Source organism: Bombina bombina, chromosome 2, assembly GCF_027579735.1.
Source record: "Bombina bombina isolate aBomBom1 chromosome 2, aBomBom1.pri, whole genome shotgun sequence".
Classification (NCBI taxonomy): Eukaryota; Metazoa; Chordata; class Amphibia; order Anura; family Bombinatoridae; genus Bombina; species Bombina bombina.
Genome location: NC_069500.1, coordinates 643527860 through 643546230, shown reverse-complemented (window position 1 = coordinate 643546230; position 18371 = coordinate 643527860).

Here is an 18371-nt window from a genome sequence, read left to right as displayed (position 1 = left end):
CCCTTGCCAAAAACTGTCTCCTAGTATGGTACAGAGGAACAATAACGCTTTAAAGTACACCTGGCTAGCCAAAAAAGGTAACTTTAGACGTGGCAGCAGAAATTGCAACATGTGCACACATGTTTATTTGGGTACCACTTCTAGAAAGTATAACAAATTTTAATGCTAATTACAGTGCCGCCTTTGTTGTCTATCTAATCACTTGCAATTTATGTCAGTGTCAATATATAGGTCAAACTTCTAGACAAATAAGAACTAGATTTGGGGAACATGCTCGTGATGTTAAAAATTATGTTAAAGAATCGGCAGTGGCCAAGTTTATAGCTAGCTAAGTTTATAAGCTGTGTGAACAGCGATACTTTGGTGTAAAGGGAATCTGCTGAAAAGCAGACTGAAGTAAAAAGGTGTGTCATTATGTACTTAATTTGCATATCTTCCCCAGTCCCAGAATCCTTTGCTGCATTGGAAACAATGTAATTCAGAGGTTTTCTATGGGAAAACAAGCCTTCGGGCCTGTCTAGATTTGTTAATGAACTACACAATGAGTTATTTTCTCTATATTTTGTGCGTAGTGGAGGATATTAAACTCACCTTTTATCTCCCCCTAATTTAAAATGTTGTTGTATTCTGCCCGGAATCAACTTCACCCAGCAGTGATTCAAACCTTCTCCCAGCTGATGAGTAGCAACAACTACGAAACAGTCTGGACTGGGATGATTATGAATCAATGCACTAACCCTAGCTAAGTTTATAAGCTGTGTGAACAGCGATATTTTGACGTAAAGGGAATCTACTGAAAAGCAGACTGAAGTAAAAAGGTGTGTCATTATGTACTTAATTTGCATATCTTACCCAGAATCCTTTGCTGCATTGGAAACAATGTAATTCAGAGTTTTTTTTATGGGAAAACAAGCCTTCGGGCCTGTCTAGATTTGTTAATAAACTACACAATGAGTTATTTTCTCTCTCTCTTTCTCTCTTTCTTTCTCTCTTTCTCTCTTTTTCTCTTTTTCTCTCTCTTTTTCTCTCTCTTTTTCTCTCTCTTTTTCTCTCTCTTTTTCTCTCTCTTTTTCTCTCTCTTTTTCTCTCTCTTTTTCTCTCTCTTTTTCTCTCTCTTTTTCTCTCTCTTTTTCTCTCTCTTTTTCTCTCTCTTTTTCTCTCTCTTTTTCTCTCTCTTTTTCTCTCTCTCTCAATATTGTGTATATGTTTTTTTTTTTATGTGTTTTGGATACTCTTGATATAATATAGCTTATGATTTTTTTTCTTCTTTTAGCTAACGTTCAAGTCCAATCATAAATTAAAATTATTTTTTTATTATGTTAAAGGTTCTGCTTGTGTCCTGTATCTGTATTCCCTTTGAGACACATTAAGGTTGTTTTTTATGTGCACTTATTGGTTACTATGTAATTGGTGGGGATATTTATAGGATAAGGATTAGACATAGATATAGAACATGTCTATGAGTAAGCGCCTGTAGGGGGTGCAAAACATATTAGAGGTTACCTGTATGTCTGCCCAGAGAGTCTCCAAAACACGCCTATCAGCACAACAGAGTGCTGCTGTATATTGTGAGTACCCTGTATGCATATTACACTGCACTGTTTATTTGAAAACTTATATGCACATGAAGCGCCCTCTGCTTTGTTCGTCTAGGACAGTGTTTTCCAACCGCGGTCCTCAAGTACCCCCAACAGTCCTGGTGTTCATTATAGCTGAATTAGAGCATAATTGAAACTAGTGTGCACTAGTTATTCAAAAAAGAAGCACACTATATTCTTACATCACTTATAAAATGTATGAAAAAGAAGGAAATGCATGGTTATTTACAACTAAATTATAGGTCTCTGTTGCTCACTGGCTATTACAGATAACTCACAGAAAAAAGTTAGTTTATTCATCTAAGGAACATCTTTTTAAAAAAATAATAATAATAATATTGTAATATATATTGAAACTCCTTTATGATATTTATCTCTTTGAAATATATATATATATATATATATATATATATATACATATATATATATATATATATTGTCATTAGAAAAGTTCTACTATAAAATTATGCATATTAAAATAATAAAACCAGCAGATTAGAAAAGAGAAGCAAAAGATGATTGCTTGGAAAAAATACATAACAAATATGCAAATTCAATTACATATGTAAAGTAAACTTACAGCAGAATTGGTAAGCATACATAGGACCCCATTTAGGACCAGATTATAAGTGGAGCTATATTTGTGCTCCACCTTGTAATACCAGTGCACACAAATGTGCGCTGGTATTTCAAGCTAGGTGCAATGCGAATGTGACCTACCAAGATCCCGTTTCAATAGGCTCCAATGGGAGCCTCATTCTGATGCCGTCTTACACGGCACAGAACCTTAGCACAGCAAAGGGGGTAAGTAGTGCAGTAACGGCAGCAAATTTAAATATATATGTATATGAATATTTATATGGCAGTCTTTTTATATAGACCGTTATATAAGGGCACTTTTCAATACTGCTTTGACACAGCCGACAACTTTAGCCCCCAAAAACTGCTTAGTGTATTTTATTTTTTTAAATGCTACATTTTGTTTAAAAAAATGGGGAGCTAACACAAAATTTAGGGGGCAATTGGGTGACATTTAGAAAATTAACTGGAGCGGTACTTGCTACAGTGAGCTCACGGTAGCAATAACCAGTCACTTGTAATTGCTCACCCACAAACGGGCAAATTTGCCACTTTGCCGTTGTGCGATAAAGTAGCACTCCACTTGTAATTTAGCCCTAGGCTGCAGATTCAGCTTTGGGGCCCTAGTATTTTCAGGCTTGCATGAAGACTGCAGCTTTTTAACCTCTCTGCCACCTCATCGGTAGTAGAGTGAAATCATCCAGTTCTTATTCGATAACGATGATTGTTAAGTGCTACTCTTGCGCTATTGGTTGTGGAAGGGCAGGGGCGCAGCTGCACAAGCAATGCTTGGCACAAAGGACCTGGGACCCCTTGTCCCCCTGGCAATTGATAAATGGCACCGATAGATGCAGAATATAACAGATTATTTATTATTAGTTTACAACATATACTGTATTCTGTAAATCTTTGGACAGTAACACAAGCTAAAATTAAAGTGATGGTAAACCCAAGCATACAGGTGAAACTCAAAAAATTATAATATCGTGCAAAAGTTCATTTATTTGACTAATGCAACTCAAAAGGTGAAACTCATATATGAGATAGACTCATTAAGGCATATTTAAGAAATGTCTGGCGGACCTGATCCGACACTGCGGATCAGGTCCGCAAGACATTGCTGAATGCGGAGAGCAATACGCTCTCCGCATTTAACATTGCATCAGCAGCTCACAAGAGCTGCTGGTGCAATGCCACCCCCTGCAGACTCGCGGCCAATGGGCCGCCAGCAGGGAGCTGTCAATCAACCCAATCGTACTCGATCGGGTTGAATTGTTGCGATTCCTGTCCGCCTGCTCAGAGCAGGTGGACAGGGTTATGGAGCAGCGGTCTTTGTGACCGCTGCTTCATAACTGCTGTTTCTGGCAAGTCTGAAGACTCGGCAGAATCACAGGCCGTCAAGCTCCTTTCGGAGCTTGATAGATAGGCCCCATTACATGCAAAGCAAGATAGTTCAAGCTGTGATTTGTCATAATTGTGATGTCTTGTTATGGCTTACAGCTCATGAAAACCCCAAATCCACAATCTCAGAAAATTAGAATATTACATGGCAATCAATAAAACAAGGATTGTACATAGAACAATATCGGACCTCTGAAAAGTATAAGCATGCATACTGTATGTACTCAGTACTTGGTTTGGGCCCCTTTTGCAGCAATCACTGCCTCAATGCGGCATGGCATGGAAGCTATCAGCCTGTGGCATTGCTGAGGTGTTATGGAAGACCAGGATGCTTCAATAGCGGCCTTCAGCTCTTCTGCATTGTTCGGTCTCATGTCTCTCATCTTTCTCTTGGCAATGCCCCATGGATTCTCTATGGGGTTCAGGTCAGGTGAGTTTGCTGGCCAATCAAGCACAGTAATCCCATGGCCATTGAACCAGGTTTTAGTGCTTTTGGCAGTGTGGGCAGGTGCCAAGTTCTGCTGGAAAATGAAGTCGGCATCCCCATAGAGATTGTCTACAGAAGGAAGCATGAAGTGCTCCAAAATCTCCTGGTAGACGGCTGCGTTGACCCTGGACTTAATGAAGCACAGTGGACCAACACCAGCAGATGACATGGCTCCCCAAATCATCACAGACTGTGGAAACTTCACACTGGACTTCAAGCATCTTGCAGTGTGTGCCTCTCCATTCTTCCTCCATACTCTGGGTCCTTGGTTTCCAAATGAGATGCACAATTTGCTCTCATCAGAAAAGAGGACTTTGGACCACTGAGCAACAGACCAGGTCTGTTTTTCTTTAGCAAAAAGTACAGAGTTTTCAAAGACTTTCCTGCGCTGCCTAGTGTTGACTAGCCTTAACTCCTGAGATATCAACCCCAATTGATATAGCATACGTTTGTACAGAAGAGAGTTAGGAGTTTGGGGCGCAAACAAATGCTGCAACTTTTAAGAATGGTTTGAATGTGTAAAAAATAATAAAACGGTGAATAACTAAAATAGGTTTATCTTTATTGGTACACTAGTTTAAATGTGTGTTCGATCAGTTCATTACAATGGTAGACAAATAGTTAAAAATATAATCCTTTATTTTATAATATAAGTTTCTCTATAAAAAGTTTAACGGAAATCTGTAAAAATTTGTACAAAATCTGTAAAAATCTATTAAAATACATAAAGATACATAAAGATCATAGAGAGGTATAATGAAATTTCATGTGAATGTAAGAAATATCATGTGAATATAAGAAATATATAGGAGGGTTTTTTTATATAAGTATATCCTGTCTAGGTATGTAAGGAGCCTAACTAAGAAAAGTACATATGCGTTGGAAAAATATTTTCCTAAAGATGTGGTCAATATAGATTTGCTAGTTATATGTGCAATACACCTAGTACATAAAAACCTAGTGTAGTGTAGCTAAACGTTCAATTCACAATTGTAACATGTCAGTAGAAATAATTTGTTAATATTTGTTAATATGCACTAATTCTACACCTCGAGATATAAATACATATAGTAGATGTTCAGGGTTAAAAAGATATTGAAAAAATGTGTTGAAAAAATTTTAAAAACGGTCACTGGTAAAAGAAGTCTCTGGAGGTGTGATTACTTAATTCTTATGCAAACTTAATTTTTATGCAGCAGAATACAGTCGGCCGACTGAAAAGGAAAGTTTCTCCAAACTAAAAAACCAATGGTAGTCGTTATTACGATTTAGTGAGTCTATTCATTTGTTACTATTTGTGATCAATAGTCTGATGTACGTTGCCCGGGTTGTTTTGCACGTTGCCAGAGCTCTACGGACTAGGAGCAAACAATAAATAGTAAGGAACGGGAGTTTTACTTACTTAAATGCTCCTAGCCGATTCTGGAGCCTGGATGTAGATATAGATGTTTCTTTGTATATTCTTCCGCTCAGTAGATGTTGCTGAAAGAAGCTTCTTTTGCGATGTCCTCAGATGTTTTGGCTTCGTCTTTGCTCACAGCTTAGGTGCAACGGCACAGGTGTAGCAATATCCAAGTCCTCCGGTCCGCTCACAGATAGCGGCTACTTTGTTGCATAATTGTGAGTGCTTTTTTTGAAATCGCGGTCCTTTTCTTAAGAAAGTTCAAGCAGTTTATAACAGCGATAATGTTGTAGGTATCCTTGGGAACACAATAGATAGTGTTTTTAGTGGCCACTAAAAACACTATCTATTGTGTTCCCAAGGATACTTTGAGCGGTACACCCTCTCCTGTCAAGAGTTTTATGGGTTAACGCCGTAACATAAAACTCTTAACTAAAGTGCTAAAAAGTACACTAACACCCATATACCTATTAACCCCTAAACCGAGCCCCCACATTGCAAACACTTAAATTAAATTTTTAACCCCTAATCTGCCGACCAGACATCCCCGCCACTTCAATAAATATATTAACCCCTAAACCGCCACACTCCCACCTCGCAAACATTAGTTAAATTTTATTAACCCCTAATCTGCCATCCCTAACATCGCCGACACCTACCAACATTTATTAAACCCTAATCTGCCTCACCCAACATCGCCGCAACTATATTAAATATATTAACCCCAAAATCTAAGTGTTCATCCGATCCGGGCAGAATGCGGAGCATCCTCTTCCATCCGACGACTAACACTAAATGACGGTACCTTTAAGTGACGTCATCCAAGATGGTGTCCCTTCAATTATGATTGGCTGATAGAATTCTATCAGCCAATCGGAATTAAGGTAGAAAAAATCCTATTGACTGATGCAATCAGCCAATAGGATTGAAGTTCAATCCTATTGGCTGATCCAATCAGCCAATAGGATTGAGCTCACATTCTATTGGCTGATTGGAACAGCCAATAGAATGCGAGCTCAATCCTATTGGCTGATTGGATCAGCCAATAGGATTTTTTCTACCTTAATGCTGATTGGCTGATAGAATTCTATCAGCCAATCGGAATTGAAGGGACGCCATCTTGGATGACGTCACTTAAAGGTACCGTCATTTAGTGTTAGTCGTCGGATGGAAGAGGATGCTCCGCGTCGGATGGCTTGAAGATGGACCCGCTCCGCTCCGGATGGATAAAGATAGAAGATGCCGCCTGGATGAAGACTTCTTGTCTTTTTTTTTACAGGTAATAGAGCTGATTACTTTGGGGCAATGCCCCACAAAAGGCCCTTTTAAGGGCTATTTATAATTTAGTATAGGGTAGGGATTTTTATTACTTTGGGGGGCTTTTTTATTTTATTAGGGGGATTAGATTAGGTGTAATTAGTTTTAATTTTAATTATTTTCTGTAATTTAGTGTTTATTTTTTTCGTACTTTAGTTTATTTAATTTAATTAATTAATTGTAGTTAGTTTAGGTAATTAATTTAATCATAGTGTAGTGTTAGGTGTAATTGTAACTTAGGTTAGGGTTTATTTTACAGGTAAATTTGTAATTATTTTAACTAGGTAGCTATTAAATAGTTAATAAATATTTAATAACTATTGTACCTAGTTAAAATAAATACAAACTTGCCTGTAAAATAAAAATAAATCCTAAGATGGCTACAATGTAACTATTAATTATATTGTAGTGAGTTTAAGGTTTATTTTATAGGTATTTAGTTTTAAATAGGAATAATTTAGTTAATAACAGTAATTTTATTTAGATGTATTTAAATTATATTTAAGTAAGGGGGGTGTTAGGGTTAGACTTAGATTTAGGGGTTAATAACTTTATTATAGTGGCGGCGAAATTGGGTGCGGCAGATTAGGGGTTAATAACCCAGATAGCAAAGATAACTTGCCACAAACTTGTAGCAAATTTTTTTACTTTAAGTCTGCTTAACTTGCTGCAAGTTTGAACTGGTAAGTGTGTTTACCTGCAGCATAACTGCTGCACAAGTTCTAGTTGACGCCTTTTCGATTTGCAGCAATTTTTCATGGAAAGTCTCTAGCAAGAGGTAATTTGTAATTTTGAGACAAGTCAGCAGCAAGAGCTCTACAAGTCTCCTGCAAATATTTGTTAAGTCACCAGCAAGAGCTCTGCAGGCTTGCATCAATTTCCTGGCAAGTCAACAGCAAGAGCTCTGCAAGTCTCCTGTAAATGGTTGACAAGTCAACAGCAAGAGCTCTGCAAGTCTCCTGCAATTTTCTGACAAGTCAACAGCAAGAGCTCTGCAAGTCATCTTTTAATATGCTGACAAATTGATAGCAAGGGCTCTGAAATTTTGTTGCAAATCTCAGACAACTCAATAGTAAGATAGTAGAAGTCTGTGGCAAATCTCTGACATGTATGTCATAATTAAGTGCAGTGTCTGTCACAAGTGTCTGCCATAAGAGCACAGCAAGTTTACTGTTATATGTGTAGATTATAATTACAAATTAATAATTTGTTAATATTAAAATGTTTTTTTCTTCAAAAGTTAGTTTATTTAAGTTATTTCTTTGTATGAATTTAATTAATTTCAGAGTTGTAGCTATATATTATCTGAGAAAATATACTATGTCAGGTAATATATTACTTTAAGTATTCTAATATTAGTGTTATAACACAAATATCATTATCTCAGTTACAGTAGGACAGGCTTTAAGGCATTCTGCTTATACAGCCATTGTCAGTTCTGCCCATGTTCGATATGTTTAATGCTTGTACCTCTATTTCAGTGGTTTTTGACAGCATTGTGTGTACTGTATATGTATAAGGCCTAGTTTTATTGTGCACATATTATATGAAAATACAAACATCGTATTAGATTTTTATATGCATTTACAAATAAAGAAGTCTATCGCCTAGATTACGAGTTTTGCATTAGAGGTTATGTGGTGCTAACGAGCAGTTTTCCCTCACCGCTCACTTATAGACAGAGCTGGTATTACGAGTTTTTACAAACCCGGCGTTAAAAGACAAGAAGTGAGCGTTCAGCAAAATTTTGCTCATTACCGCACTCCAATACCAGGGCTGCTTACGTTAGCGGTGAGCTGGTGAAACGTGCTCGTGCACGATTTCCCAATAGGAATCAACACCTGCAAAAAAGCAGCGTTTAGCTCCTAGCGCAGCCCCATTGATTCCAATTGGGAAATACATTTTATGTCTACACCTAACACCCTAACATGAACCCCGAGTCTAAACACCCCTAAGCTTACACTTATTAACCCCTAATCTGCCGTCCCCGACATCACCGACACCTATATTATACTTATTAACCCCTAATCTGCCGCCCCCAACGTCACCGCCACTATAAAAAACATATTAACCCTAAACTGCCCCACTCCCGCCTCAAAACATTAGTTAAAAATTATTAACCCCTAATCTGCCGGCCCTAACATCGCCGCCACCTACCTACATTTCTTAACCACTAATCTGCCGCCCCCAACGTCGCCGCCACTATATTAAAGTTATTAACCCTTAAACCTAAGTCTAACACTAAACCTAACACCCCCCTAACTTAAATATAATTTAAATAAATCTAAAGAAAATTACTACAATTAACTAAATAATTCCTATTTAAAACTAAATACTTACCTATAAAATAAACCCTAAGCTAGCTACAATATAACTAATAGTTACATTGTATCTAGCTTAGGGTTTATTTTTATTTTACAGGCAATTTTGCATTTATTTTAACTAGGTACAATAGTTATTAAATAGTTATTAACTATTTAATAACTACCTAGTTAAAATAAAGACAAATTTACCTCTAAAATACAACCTAACACTACCCTACAATTACAATTACACCTAACACTACCCTACAATTAAATTAATTCCCTACATTAACTACAATTAATTACAATTAAATAAAATTATCTAAAGTACAAAAAAACACCACTAAATTATAGAAAATAATAAACAAATTACAAGACTTTTAAACTAATTACACCTAATTTAATCCCCCTAGTAAAATAAAAAAGCACCCCAAAATAAAAAAAGCTCTACCCTACACTAAATTACAAATAGCCCTTAAAAGGGCCTTTTGTGGGGGCATTGCCCCAAAGTAATCAGCTCTTTTACCTGTAAAAAAAATTACAATTCCCCCCCAACATTAAAATCCACCACCCACACAACCAACCCTACTCTAAAACCCACCCAATCCCCCCTTAAAAAGATCACCTTACCGGGAGAAGTCTTCACCCAACAGGGCCGTAGTCCTCAACGAAGCCAGGAGAAGTCTTCATCCAAGCCAGGTGAAGTGGTCCTCTAGACGGGCAGAAGTCTTCATCCAGACGGCATCTTCTATCTTCATACATCCGGCGCGGAGCGTGTCCATCTTGAAGACATCCGACACGGAGCATCCTCTCCTTCCGATGTCTTCTTACTAAATGACAGTTCCTTTAAGTGACGTCATCCAAGAATGGCGTCCATTCAATTCCGATTGGCTGATAGAATTCTATCAGCCAATCGGAATTAAGGTAGAAAAAATCCTATTGGCTGATTGGATCAGCCAATAGGATTGAACTTCAATCCTATTGGCTGATTGCATCAGCCAATAGGATTTTTTCTACCTTAATTCCGATTGGCTGATAGAATTCTATCAGCCAATCAGAATCTAAGGGACGCCATCTTGGATGACATCACTTAAAGTGATATTCATTACGAAGAAGCCGTTGGTTGAAAAGGATGCTCCACGTCGGATGTCTTGAAGATGGACCCGCTCTGCTCCGGAAGGATAAAGATAGAAGATGCCATCTGGATGAAGACTTCTGCCCGTCTGGAGGATAACTTCTGCCCATCTGGAGGACCACTTCTGCTGGCTTCGTTGAGGACATCTTGCCACTTGGATGAAGACTCCTCCCGGTAAGTGAATCTTTGGGGGTTAGTGTTTTTTTAAGGGTGTATTGGGTGGATTTATTTTTTAGATTAGGGACTTTGGGCCACAATAGAACTAAATGCCCTTTTAAGGGCAATGCCCATCAAAATGCCCTTTTCAGGGCAATGGGGAGCTTAAGTTTTTTTAGTTAGTATTTTATTTGGGAGGGGTTGGTTGTGTGGGTGGTGGGTTTTACTGTTGGGGGGGTGTTTGTATTTATTTTTACAGGAAAAAGAGCTGATTTCTTTGTTGCAATGCCCCGCAAAAGGCCCTTTTAAGGGCTATTGGTAGTTTAGCTTAGGCTAGGGTTTTTTTTTAGTTGGGCGGGCTTTTTTTATTTTGATAAGGCTATTAGATTAGGTGTAATTAGTTTAAAGATCTGTAATTTGTTTTTTATTTTCTGTAATTTAGTTGTTTTTTTTGTGATTTAGCTAATTTAATTTAATTTATTTAATTGTTTTTAATTTAGGGAATTTATTTAATTGTAGTGTAGTGTTAGGTGTTAGTGTAACTTAGGTTAGGTTTTATTTTTAGGTACATTTGTATTTATTTTAGCTAGGTAGTTATTAAATAGGTAATAACTATTTAGTAACTATTCTACCTAGCTAAAATAAATACAAACTTGCCTGTAAAATAAAAATAAACCCTAAGCTAGCTACAATCTAACTATTAGTTATATTGTAGCTAGCTTAGAGTTTATTTTATAGGTAAGTATTTAGTTTTAAATAATGTAGTTAATTATAGTAATTTTATATAGATTTATTTAAATTATATTTCAATTAGGGGGTGTTAGGGTTAGGGTTAGACTTAGGTTTAGGGGTTGATAAATTTAATATAGTGGCGGCAATGTTGGGGATGGCAGATTAGGGGTTAATAAATGTAGGTAGGTTGCGGCGACATTGGGGGCGGCAGATTAGGGGTGAATATATATAATGTAGGTGTCGGCGATGTTGGGGGCAGCAGATTAGGGGTTAATAAGTATAATGTAGGTGGCGGCGATGTCCGGAGCGGCAGATTAGGGGTTAATAAGTATACTATAGGAGGCGGCGATGTTAGGGGTGGTAGATTAGGGGTTAATAATATTTAAATAGTGTTTGTGAGGCAGGAGTGCGGCGGTTTAGGGGTTCATATGTTTATTATAGTGGCAGCGATGTCAAGAGCGCAGATTAGGGGTTAATAATTTTATTATACTGTGTTTTATGTATCTCATTGTATCCTTTTGCAAGTGCTGCTGTAACATTGTATCTTATGTGTTTACTTGGTTCCAACTTTCATAATAATGCTCAATATCCTCAAACTCCTTTTTGCTACCTCTTGTCTCTATAACAAACTACCTTACTCAATTACTCCTTCTCCCTCTCCACCTACACTGTTCATTAGCCCATCTCTCTTAAACTCACCTTACTTTTGTACTCATGAACTTTACCTATTCCTAAACACTCTCTCTTCCCCCTGCACTTCAGCCCAAAAACAATCTCACTACTGCAAATCTGCTTCTCATCTCATGTCACTTTCCCTCTTGCTCATACTAGCTGCTGGCGACATCTCCCTAATCCTGGTCCCTCACAACCTCCTAGCCTTTCACATCCCTGTGTGCCTTTCAATAGACTTCATAAACAAAACTATGGTAACCTTAACCACATTCCTCTTACATCTAAAACCACCTCCCCCTTCACTTGTGAACTCTGGAACTCTCGCTCTGTTTGCAACAAGCTCACTTCTATCCATGATCTCTTTATCTCCCACTCTCTTAACCTTCTGACTCTTACAGAAACCTGGCTCTCTGCTTCAGACACAGTATCCACTGCTGCACTGTCACATGGGGGTCACCATTTCAGCCACACTCCTAGGTCTGACAATAGACAAGGAGGTGGTGTTGGTATTTTATTTTCCTCTTGTTGCACCATTCAACAAATACAGCCCTTCTCCTCACTCACATTTTCTTCATTTGAAGCACACATGATTCGGTTATTCTCTCCCCTCTCTATACGTGTTGCAGTCATATACCGCCCCCCTGGCTCCCCAACTCAATTCTTAGATCACTTTGCTGCCTGGCTTCCTTATTTCCTTTCCTCAGACACCCCTGTCCTCATTCTTGGTGACTTTAACATCCCTCTTGACAATCCTATTGCCTCCTCTGCAAAACAACTTCTTCAACTCACTTCCTCTTCCGGCCTGTCACAATGGACTGACTCTCCCACTCACAAAGATGGTCATTCCCTTGACCTGATTTTCACCTATCGATGCACTATCTCAAATTTAACAAACTCTCCTTTTCCTCTCTCTGACCACTATCTCCTAACTTGCAACATCACTTCCCTACCTACAACTCCCCCTCCCTCTACCCCTCACACCAAACTTCACAGAAGCACTAAGTCACTAGATCTGCAACAGCTCGCTAGCTCTCTCAAACCTCCCCTCTCACCCATCACCTCCTTTTCCTGCCCTGACCAATCTATCTGCCACTATAACTCCACCCTTACATCGGTCATTGACAATCTGGCCCCTCCAACCATAGCCCTGAAAACACACTCTCATCCTCAGCCCTGGCATACTCCTCTGACACGGTACCTACGCAGTTGTTCCCGTACTGCTGAGCGACACTGGAGGAAATCTCGGAGTTCAGCTGATTTCCTTCACTACAAGTTCATCCTGAACTCCTACTACTCTGCCCTGAATCTCCATAAACAACAATACTTCTCTAATCTCATCTCTACTCTTTCCTCTAACCCAAAGCATTTGTTCTCCACTCCCAATACTCTTCTCCGCCCACCCCCACCTCCTAATACAACCTCTCTTTCAGCTCAAGATTTTGCCAGCCACTTCAAAAACAAAATTGACCCCATCAGAAGTGAAATCAGCTCTAAACATACTACCAATCTCCCACCCCCTCAAAAGCTCACAATCATCCGAAACCCAAAAATGCAGCTCTTTTACCCCTGTTAACGAGGATGAAGTTTCTGCCCTTATACCGTCCTCCCACCTCACTACCTGTCCCCTCGACCCCATCCCCTCACAGCTACTCCCCTCCCTCTCTTCTACCCTCACCCCCATACTCACACACATTTTCAACCTCTCCCTCAGCACTGGCATATTTTGATCATCTCTAAAACTTGCACTGGTCACACCTATCCTCAAAAAACCTTCCCTCGATCCAACCTCCCCATCCAACTACCACCCTATTTCCCTACTCCCTCTTGCCTCAAAGCTCCTAGAAAAGCTAGTATACGCACATCTATCCCATTTCCTTACACTAAACTCTCTTCTTGACCCACTGCAATCTGGATTTCGTCCCCATCACTCTACAGAGACAGCAATTGTCAAGGTTAACAATGACCTACTTACAGCAAAATCCAAAGGCAACTTCTCTCTGCTTATCCTCCTTGACATGTCTGCAGCCTTTGACACTGTTGACCACCCTCTTCTGCTCCAAACCCTCCAATCCTTCAGCATATGCGACACAGCTCTTTTGTGGTTCTCTTCCTATTTAACTAACCATACATTTAGTGTAGCCTTCTCCAGAGCATCCTCTGCACCGCTACCACTTTCTGTTGGGGTACCTCAAGGCTCTGTCCTCGGTCCCCTTCTCTTTTCAATTTACACGTCATCACTAGGTTCCTTGATAAAGTCCCATGGGTTTCAATATCATTTGTATGCCGATGACACCCAAATCTACCTCTCTGCACCAGACCTACCTCCTTCCTTACTAACCTATGTCACTAACTGTCTTTCTCATATTTCATCTTGGATGTCCTCTCACTACCTTAAGCTAAATCTCTCCAAAATTGAACTCCTTATTTTTCCCCCTTCTCCACCCCCAAAATTTCTATAACTGTTGATAATTCCATCATTACTCCTACCCCACATGCCCGATGTCTTGGGGTCACACTTGACTCAGATCTTTCCTTCACGCCTCACATTCAGTCCTTGGCTAAAGCCTGCCACCTCCACCTTAAAAACATCGCTAAAATTAGACATTTCCTTACACAAGATACAACTAAGATTTTAATCCACTCTCTCATCCTTTCCCGCCTCGAATACTGCAACTCCGTCCTCTCTGGTCTACCTAGCTGCCGCATAGCTCTTTTACAATCCATTATGAATGCCTCTGCCAGGCTCATCTTCCTTACTCGTCGATCTTCATCTGCTGCGCCTCTCTGCCAATACCTTCACTGGCTTCCTCTTGCCTCTAGGATCAAACACAAAATCCTCACTCTGACATCCAAAGCTTTCAACTGCACTGCTCCCCCTACATTTCAGAACTTGTCTCCAGATACTCTCCCTCCTGTCCCCTTCGATCAGCTCAGGATCTCCTCCTCTCCTCCTCTCTTGTTACTTCCTCACATTCTCATCTACAGGACTTCTCCAGACTGGCCCCCATCTTGTGGAACTCCCTGCCTCGCTCCACAAGACTCTCCCCTAGTTTTAACAGCTTCAAGCGCTCCCTAAAAACTCTACCATTCAGGGATGCTTACAACCAACACTAACCTTTCCTAACTCCATTGCTTTCCCCTTGAACCCCTTAGAATGCCTATGAGCCCAGCTGTTTGCAGATCCCCTTCATAAGAGCCGACTACAACAGCAGGGCCCTCTACCCACTTGATCCCTGCAAAAGCTATCCTGTATATTGACTATGTTTACAGCGCTGCGTAATCTGTTGGCACTCTACAAATACCTGATAATAATAATAATAATAATATTATAGTGTTTGCGATGCAGGAGGGCCTCGGTTTAGGGGTTAATAGGTAGTTTATTGGGGCAGCAGATTAGGGGTTAATAAATATAATGTAGACATTGGGGGCGGCAGATTAGGGGTTAATAAATATAATGTAGGTGTCGGTTGTTGGGGGCAGCAGATTAGGGGTTAATAAGTATAATGTAGGTGGCGGCGATGTCCGGAGCGGCAGATTAGGGGTTAATAAGTATACTGTTGGTGGCGGCGATGTTAGGGGCAGCAGATTAGGGGTTAATACTATTTAAATAGTGTTTGCGAGGCAGGAGTGCAGCGATTTAGGGGTTCATATGTTTATTATAGTGGCGGCGATGTCCGGAGCGCAGATTAGGGGTTAATAATTTTATTATAGTGTTTGCGATGCGGGAGTGCCTAGGTTTAGGTGTTAATAGGTAGTTTATGGGTGTTAGTGTACTTTTTAGCACTTTAGTTATAAATTTTATGCTACGGTGCTGTAGTGTAAAACTCTGACTTTGAAATGCGTTAGGGATCTTGGAGGTAGAGGGTGTACCGCTCACTTTTTGGCCTCCCAGAACAGACTCGTAATACCGGCGCTATGGAAGTCCCATAGAAAAAAGGGTTTACAACATTTACGTAAGTCGGTTTGCGGTAAGGCCAAACAAGTGTGCGGTACACCTATACCTGCAAGACTCGTAATAGCAGCGAGCATAAAAAAGCAGCATTAGGACCTGTTAACGCTGCTTTTTTATCTTAACGCACAACTCGTAATCTAGCCGTAAATGAATGACATCAGAAACCTCTTTTTTGGGGCAGACAGAGCATGTGTAAAGTGCTCTCAGACAAGGCATATTTCAAAAAAACACCTGTGACATCATTTTTTTTTTTCATTTTATGTTTTCTTTTATTATTTAAATCTAACCCCCAACCTAACTCCCTCCTGAAAACAAAACTAGTACTAAAGCAGTATTTATTTATTTTTGTTCAAAAACCTGATGGGGTATTGCCCCTTCTGCCCCATGGAGGAGCATCCACTGGAATATCTATTTAGAAATACATAGAACATATTTCCTTAAGTGAAGAACATTGGAATGTGACATTTTTAAAGTTAAATATGAACATTGCATAAATATGTTTTTCATATATTTAGCTACATGACTGCAAATGGCTCCAATGCACTTATATATATATATATATATATATATATATATATATATATATGTATATATATATATATATATATGTATGTATACATATGTATTTATGTGTTTACACATATAAATAAAAATGTACACATATATACAAATATATACATACATTTACATATTTAGACATGTATATGTATGTATCTCTATGTTAAAGCCCTTTGCATGCCTTTTTTCCTGACAGACCTCATATCTTTGAGCCTTATAACTTTTGATAAAACTTTTTTTTAAATAATTTTATTAGATGGTGTTATTATGAGTGTAACTGTACTTTTAAATGTATTTTTTATGTGTTTTGTGCAACTTTTTATGCCAGAGTTACAGTGATTTAAAAAGAGCATGCAATTTTAAACAACTTTCCATTGCACTTCTGTTATCTAATTTGCTTCATTTGCTTGATATCATTTGTTTAAAAGCATATCTAGATATGCTCAGGGGCTGCTGAGGTTGCGCATAGATGCCTCATGTGATTGGCTCACCCATGTGCATTGCTATTTCTTCAACAAAGGGATAGCTAAACAATTAAGCAAATGATCAATTCCCCTTATTAGTTTTGTGGCCCTTCTCTGAATTTTTTCTAAGTTTGCAAGATCTTATTTTTAGATTTTTCCCCAGAACTGCAATCCATACTCAAGATGAGGTCTTACCAGGGATTTATATAGTGACATAATTATGCTTTCCTTCCTTGAATCAATGCCTCTTTTAATACATGCTAATATCTTATTAGCCTTAGAAGCTGCTGCCCTGCATTGAGCGCCCATCTTTAGCTTGTTATCTATTACTGCTCCCAAATCACTTTCCTCCTCTGTTTTGCTAAGTCTAGTTCTATTTAAATAATAGATTGCCTGCTTATTTTTACTTCCAAAATGTAGAACTTTGCATTTTCCAGTATTAAATCTCATTTTCCATTTACCTGCCCATTCTTCTAATTTGTGTAGATCCCCTTTTAAATAAATATAGCAAATGTGACCTAGTCACAAAAGAAGGGGGGGGGCGCTAAATTAGCAAAATACACAAAAATGCAATAAGTACTAAAATATATATAAAAATATGTAAAAATAAATAGTAGGAATTAAGATGGCAATAAGTCCTAGAAAAATGAATGTAAGAAATGTCCTTAAGGTGATATAGGTTTTTGTCCGGTATTGGCTGCCTCCTCCTCACTGGCTGGTCTAAGCGAAACTAAAAGAGATGAAAAACAGAGGGGCGCCTCATGTGTAGCATTGTGAATGAACACACAATCAAAACAGATTTAGCCAAATGGGTACTCACACACTCCAGGAGCACACTTATGTGCTAATAGGGGCCGGCTGCAGATTTATGGGGGTGTGGCAGCTCACCCGTACGATGGCGTTTTCAGTTCTGTAGTGCTGGGAATGTAATAGGAATAAAACACTACATGTGCAGACTGATAAGGGTACAACCAGCAGTATTTGTTCAGTTATGTAGGTGGGTACACTCAGTTATGTAGGTGGGTGAAAACGCCATCGTACGGGTGAGCTGACACACCCCCATAAATCTGCAGCCGGCCCCTACTAGCACATAAGTGTGCTCCTGGTGTGTGTGAGTACCCATTTGGCTGAATCTGTTTTTATTGTGTGTCCATTCACGATACTACACATGAGGCGCCCCTCTGTTTTTCACCCCTTTTAAATCAAGCTCATTCTGCTCTGACCCAATGACCCCAACCGACCACGCCATAACACTAAGTGCAGCTCGCTCCTGCTGTCAGACAGAGCAGGAGCAAGCTGCACTTAGTGTTATGGTGCGGTCGGGCTGTGACTATACAGCTGGCCCGATGCGCTGTGGAATAAAAACAGACCCGCTTAGCAGAGTACAGAGAGCGGGTCTGAAAAACTGGCATATTTTAAAAAAATTAAAAGGGAATATAAGGTTTAATAACGATAGCACTAATATAATGTTATATAATTCTGCACTATGTGCAGAATTATATAACATTATATTTTAGGTTTACTGTCCCTTTAATAAAAAAAATATTAAAAAGAACAGGGTCTAGTACTGATCCCTGGGGGACTCCACTGATTACCTTTGTCCAATCTGATTATG